General features: G+C 39.4%; 1 long non-coding RNA gene across 1 annotated transcript; it reads right to left on the bottom strand.

Annotated features, from left to right (window-relative positions):
• Positions 1 to 2,586: 2,586 nt before the first annotated feature.
• Positions 2,587 to 5,524, bottom strand: LOC145548130 (uncharacterized). Its single transcript, XR_014084425.1, has 2 exons — positions 4,058 to 5,524; positions 2,587 to 3,542 (listed from the first exon to the last, which is right to left on the bottom strand). It is a non-coding gene; the product is annotated as an uncharacterized LOC145548130 (long non-coding RNA).
• Between the last annotated feature and the right edge of the window lie 1,493 nt (positions 5,525 to 7,017).

Raw genomic sequence — 7,017 nt, forward strand, 5'->3', positions numbered from 1 at the left:
TAAGCTGAGTTGCTTAATAAATGACGTACTTCTCAGTTGTCCTCAGGGAACCTGCGCTTTTATTCAGAATGGAGCCTAAACAAATCCAGTGAGCCCTCCACGTGACAGACACATGGTTCCGATCATGAGACATGGAGTTAGGAGCTTCAAACACAAACTGAACTGACGTTCATTTTAGAAGGAGAAAAAAAATGCAGAAGCCGAGCTTCTTGATTTCATGTTATTGTTTTAAATGCATTTATCAAGCGACTTAGAAAAAACGCTTGCTTTGAATGGAGCGCCTGGAGATTTAGAGTAGATTCAAATTTGTGGGTTAAAGGGGAAAGCTGAAAAAAATCTGGCCTGTGTCACTCAGCTTACCGTGAAGGTTAGTGTAACAATGCAACGGTAAAACGTGTCTGTTGAAATTTCTCTTCTGATTCTTTCTGGATTAAGGCTCCTCCTTAGCTGACTGGGTGGTGTTTACTGACAGCTGTGTAATTCATCTTGCAGAGAAAAGTTCTGTCAGACAAAGAGCGTTTTAGAAGCCAAACTACAGAAGGCAGCTGGAAAGAGCCGAAGTATGTTGTTGGTCTGGCCGTGCTCCAAATTTCCAGTTCTAGCAGATTTATAACCTAAATGTGACTGAAAGGGGAGAGACTAGTTTGCAGAAGGCCGCATGTGCCAGTTTTCAATCATCTGTGCGCGGACGTCAAATCCAACCCGCTTTTAAGTATGCAAAAAATAATTCTGAGTAAGTATTTCCAGAAAAACACGCTTGAAGAAGCTCCCCAGAGCTGCAGGTGTGGTTGTGAATGGCCGCATTATGATCCAAGGCCAGATAGTTCGCAAACCATAATGGAGGTATTTTGTTGTGTGCAATGGCTCTCAGAGGGAGAAGAATGCAAAAAAAATCATCATCACACAGAACTATAGCAGCAGAAAACCACCACGTCTCCCTTCTTCCTGCATTAGCAGCCTCTGCTGCAGATTGGTAGGACACAAACATGTACGGCCAGTCACACACATGCACACACACACACTGGAATTCTGGTAAAAGATGTGGAAAAATCTTTCAAATAGATTGATGTTTCACTGCAGACACATATTTCCAGAATGAAAACTTTCCAGATTAAGAAATTATTGTTTAACCAAATCATTGGTTAAAAAATGTCCCATGACTGTAAAGAGCATGATGAGTGTTTAGTTTGCTTTAAGGAGGCAGTTTCTTCTTAAAGGGCCAGTATTATGTAAAATCAGCCTTTTTGAGCTTTACATCATGTTATAATGTTATTCCCTCATCTAAAGCATACCTGGAGTGTTGTTCTAATTCTTTCATGCATGTCTGAGAAAACCTTTAATCTCCATGGTAACCATTCAGCTGAGAAAAAACACTTGGGTGGGCCCAGCTCCGCTTTTGAGGACAAAGCTCCTCCTCAGAGCTGCAGTTTCCAAGCTTCTGCCTCACAGAGCAGCCCTTCCCCGCGGGTCACCTACTGAGTTCCTTCAGATTAGCCAGTAGAAATTAGCAAACACCTGATGGAACTGTTCATCTACTGAGCTCATCATAGGAGTTACTTCTCAGTGCAACGCTGGTAAAAACGTTAAAAGGTTAATAGAGGAGCCATGTTGTGATGACTTCTTGAAGGAGGAGTTTCAGAAAGAACAGGCGATTTTAAAGAGACAGAGGTCCAATTTCAAGGCGTTAAATTATGAAGTCGAATTTCTTTGAACTCATATTTGATATATATGCCATTTTTATAACTGAAGGTAATATAGTTACTTGATTGTGATATTAAATCTCACTATGTGCCTGGACACTACATAACACTGTCCCTTTAATTACTAATAATTGGGAAAGACAAAACAAGGCAGATGTGTGTTAGGGTGTATTCATACCTGCCACATGTAAACAAGCCAGAGTTCATTTCCCCCGTTGGTCTGGACCTTTTGTCCAGGTGTGAATACACTCAAGCAAATCCTGATGCGAACCAAACAACCAAACCCAGATCCACTTTTTGAGTGGGTGTCAGTCTGGTTCTAAACAAATTCTGGTGCAGTTCGCTTCTGGTGTGAATATAGACCGATCCTGATCTGGACCAACAACAGGAAATGTATGTCTTTTTGGACTGTATGAGCCACCTTTGCTGGACATTATAGGAACAATTATGGATCCTAACGCTACTGGAATCATGCTATACGGAATGCACACTCCCTTCGAAAAACAAAAATCCAGCTTGTTTTGTCGTCTTAAGAGACGAAACAACATCACTGGAAGTGAAGCAGCCGCACAGCATGATACCATCTCCACCATGCTTGATAGTTGGTACAGTGTTCCTAGCTTCAAAAGCCTCAATAGCTGCATTTCCATTGACATTAAAATTGTGCAAATGGAAATTACAAAACTAAATATGCGAAATAGAAACAAACCAATTTTGAAAAAAACATGTTTTTTGATAAAAAGGTTTTTGCTCTAGGATATGGCTGAGGAGGTTTGTCAGCCATATTAAAAATAGTATATTTCAATGGAAATGCTTTTTTCACATCAGTCGTGATCAACAACCAGATACTTCTACTGGAGAAAAAGACAAAGAAGACAACAGGAAGTGGTAGGCAGCATGCTTTTTAATGACTTATTGCACGAACAAACTTATTCACGTGATTTTAACTTTATTTCTTATTTAGTGGAAACAACACAATTGTGAAATTGTGTTTTTCCAACATCAGTGGGAGATCAACTAATGTTGATGTCCTGCATGATGGAACCCTATTCTTACCCCTAACTCTAACTACTGACTCTTTAAAACAAACTTTGTGACATTGTGAATGAACAACATTCACAATGTCACAAAGTGAATGTTGTACATGTTTGCAGCAGAGGACATTTGACACCTCTGCACATACACCTGCAAATTTGAGTTTAATTTGAATTTGTTGACTTTGAACCAGGTGTGCATGTCTTAGTCACAACCATCACAGTTCCCATTTATGTAAAACTCTGTGCTCTGTGGAGAGTGTTGCTGTTGTAGATTCTGACTCATGCCAGGGTAGAGCCTCATTAATTAGTTACTGGGTTATAGCTTAAATTCTATAAAAATATCCTTAAACCAGAAAATGATAGCTTACGCCCAGGCAAACTAGTCAGACACACAAATGACATTAAATGTAATTTTGTAACGTAAAGTGGTTTAGAAATGTCTCTAGAAAATATTTCAGAGTTGGGTAAAGTTGCTGTCCAGATTTTCCCAACTCAAAGTTTCTTTGACTTTTCAGTTGTTTGGACCTTTGGTCAACCCAGTGCCAAAACTAACCATTTCTGTGCAGCTGCATTTCCAACACAAATGTGGACAAAACTTTGTCAATATCTCGCTAATGTAGTTAATTAAGTTTCCATTAAATAAGAAACTTAATTAAGATCACGTGGGTTTTATCATGTGAAAAGCCGTTAAGAAACATCCTCCATCGACTTCCTGTTGTCTTCTTCTTTGTTGTTTGCACCAGTGGCAACATCCAGTTGTTGATCATGTGACTCGTGAGATGCGATGAGTATTTCCATTACAGTTCTGCAAAATAAACCTATTTCAATATGAAAAACCACCTCATCTTGGTGCCAAAATTTTACATCAAATATTGTTTTTTTTGTTGTTGTTTTTTTGTAATTGGTGTTTCCATTGAGAAAATGTATTTTTGAAATGTCAAATAAATTGAAGTGAGGGCTAACAAAATGTCAGTGGAAATGCAGTTAATGATAATCAAACATGAGATGTTAACCTGCCTCGGCCTGATAAAGCTACAAACTATAAAAAGTATGCTAGAAATTACACTACAGCTCATCATTAATAAATATATTAACGCTTCATATCTGAGAATTAATGAATTATGGCCTTCTCTGAAAGCCAAGAATTTGTGTACCAAATTCTAAGCTGTTCTGGAAACCAACGGTTCAAACAAATCAGCGCCTGATTGTTCTGTGCAATTACTGCGATCAAGTTCTGCTTGTGTTTCTTTCAGATACACCTAACGGGACCACACCTCGAGTAATCTTCCTACCGAGTCAGACCTCTGTGGCAGTGCCTACCTGGAATGCTATTATCCACCAGAGTTTGTTGCTGGTTCTTCAACTCCAGTCCAGTAACCAAAACCCCTTTGCCTGTCCCACTCATCCCTCTTCAACCAAAGGAGTCCAATCATCTCCACCCTCATCCTGAGTCAGAATTCGTTCCTCAATCAGCACTGGGAACCTTCAGGAAACAAGTAACAACAAATGACATCCAAGTGAGATAAATTAATTTAACTAATTTATCTCCTGATCTTCCCTCTTTTTCAGTTTGCTTCCTGCTCATCTGTCTCAATTGCTGACTTCTGTTGGATTTTTTCTGGAATTTCTCCAATTGCACAACAAATCTGGTTATATTTTACTCCCCCGTTCTCATTATGGTTCTGAGTCAAAAAGCAAAAGCAAAACTCAGCTAATGGGATTCATGTCGTTTCTGGTGAAGTTGCTAAATTGTATTACTTTACATGCCTGTGTTTGGGGTGCAAGCAAATATTGATCCTGCAGAAGATATTAATATCAAATGTGTCTTAGGAAGAAAGAAATCGATTTGAGGAGGTGTAATATATCGACAATATACTAAAAACATTTTCATTGTCTTTTTCCACTTTCATGTCATTTGTATTTATATCATATGAACCATAGTGGATTTCAAACACTCTGTACTCTGTATGTTTGGTCAGATTTTCTCATGTTGTTGTCGCGCCGTCATTGTTCTACAAACACCGATGATTTCCTCAGTCTGTGCTTAAGCTGACACACTGCGCTCAATTGTTCCCGACTGATTCAATTTCCAAGGAACATGTGAGTACTGCTCAGAGGACAAATAGGAAAGTACAAGAAGTTAACAGCAGGCTGTGACTGCACAATCAAATAAAAATAGAAAATAAGGTGACAGGTGATTTAACCTGAATCTGCACACTCACAATGTCTTTTTGGGTGATTTAGGATTTAGATAATAGCGTATTGTGAGATCAAAAGATCAATTCTCTTCCATTAACTTTCTTCGGGGGCAGCTTTATCCTACTAAAAACTTTTAATTAAAAAACGTGCTGTTTTTTTCCTCCAAATTGGACTGTTGCCATTAGGTACATTTATTAGCATTTTTCAAGTTTGAGAAATTTGAAGCTAATTGGAAGAACAAACCAGTTCCATCATGTAATAAAGGCGTGTAGGACACAGATGTAGGACTCTGGCATTGAGGACTGCAGTTTTTGTGCCTTAAAGGTGTGTAGTGGAAACGCTGAAGGAAAACACAGCTGACAGCATTTCACCTGAAGCAACAGGTGCGACCAGGAATTTGAAGAATGTCCAGCAGGTCGGTTCGGGATACGGGTCTCTTCCTGAAGAATGTCGACATAATTATATCACCATCAGTGCACAGCTTGCTCGTCATTAACAATAAAATTGCGCAAATTGAAATTACGTAAAAAAATAAAATTAAATAAAATTAAAAAATTTGCTTAATGGAAACACAGCAATTTTTGGAAAAAAAAATTACGCTTTGATTAAAAAAGAAAAAGCGCTTGGAAGAGGTGGCTTTTCATTCGTCTCAAAATACATGGCAAAACTGCGATGGGAACACGTATCAGCCGAGTGGCCTGATCAACAGCGGGATGTTAGTTCTGGTTGAAGAAGACAAGAAGTGGTAGCAGGACTGTGGACTGTTTTTGTTTCTTCAGACAATGTGCTGCTGACTCCACCACAGCTCACACAGCACCACTGTTCATAGAAAGTTGTGTGTCACTCCAACATGTTGAATCATAGCTCTTCTGTAAACAGACAGCATTCGTAGCCACTCCCAAGAAAGCGGGACTTATCGCTCAAACGCCTGAATGGGACCCCGACGTCTCCTCTGATTGGCTGATAGATGATGAGCGCTGAATTATGAATAAATTTCATGTAGGCTATTTGTTTACATCCGCGTCTGCCATTATTTTTAATGACTTATTACAGGATAAACTTATTAATATGTTATTTTAATTTCTGTTCTTAATCAATGGAAATTCAGCAATTGCGAAGTTGTGTTTTTTGACACTAACGGAAAATAGACAAAGACTCGCGCACATTTGTAATGGAGCTATTGGCAGCAGGTGTGTGTGTGCATACATATCCCCGAGACTTTCAGACAGAATATTGTCTAATGGGAGGCTTCAAGGAATCTACTTTTGTAGAAGAAAAACATTGACATTCTGCAGGAAATATTAGAGTGGACAACAGACAAATGGAGACAACTTATGAATCCTCTTTGTGATCATCGGATCATCTGAGGGAGATCAGCACAGGGAACATCAATTCGTCTAAAATGATCTCAAACTTTGCATAATTTTATGGATAAAGGCGTTTTGAGTTTACATTTTAACAGTGTTCAACTGATGGGTGTCACTATTGGACAGGAAGGAGGGCGTGGTGGTGAGAATTGTGTAATGACCTCCCTCACATTCCACTATCCTCTGACAGATTTTTTTATTAGACGGGATTCTTTAAAGACACTCTGAGGGAAAAATTCCGAGCTTTGCACAGAAACACTTTACAGATGGCAGAAAACAGCTGCCTGCCAACAGAAGTATGACCTACGAAATATTCCTTATCTGTTCGGAGTGTTTGAAGCACATCAGAAATCCTGTCACCACGTTGAATCGTTTGAATTGACATGGTTTTCCAACCCTCAAAAGTTCTGAATTCGCCTCCGTCAAAGGCACGTCCTTGAACAAAATGTAGATATTTCTCCTTTAATAGGCAAATCACTGCTGAGAGCCTCATAACTGTTGCGGCTGGAGGGAGCAGCAGTCAGGTGAACAGCAGGGTGTTCAGACTCTGGTGTTGATAACTTGGAGACCTGTGGTTGCTAAGGCTAACATTGGCTTGTGAGCTGCGGGTCGTTAAGTGTTAATATTGGGGGGATTCATCCTTCTGTGGGGGGGAAAAAAGAAAAATCAAAGTTGTGATCCTCATGGTCTGGCTGTGCTGTCCAGAACAAAGCC

The sequence above is a fragment of the Poecilia reticulata genome, chromosome 17 (genome assembly GCF_904066995.2).
Source record: "Poecilia reticulata chromosome 17, P_reticulata-male-v2, whole genome shotgun sequence".
Classification (NCBI taxonomy): domain Eukaryota; kingdom Metazoa; phylum Chordata; class Actinopteri; order Cyprinodontiformes; family Poeciliidae; genus Poecilia; species Poecilia reticulata.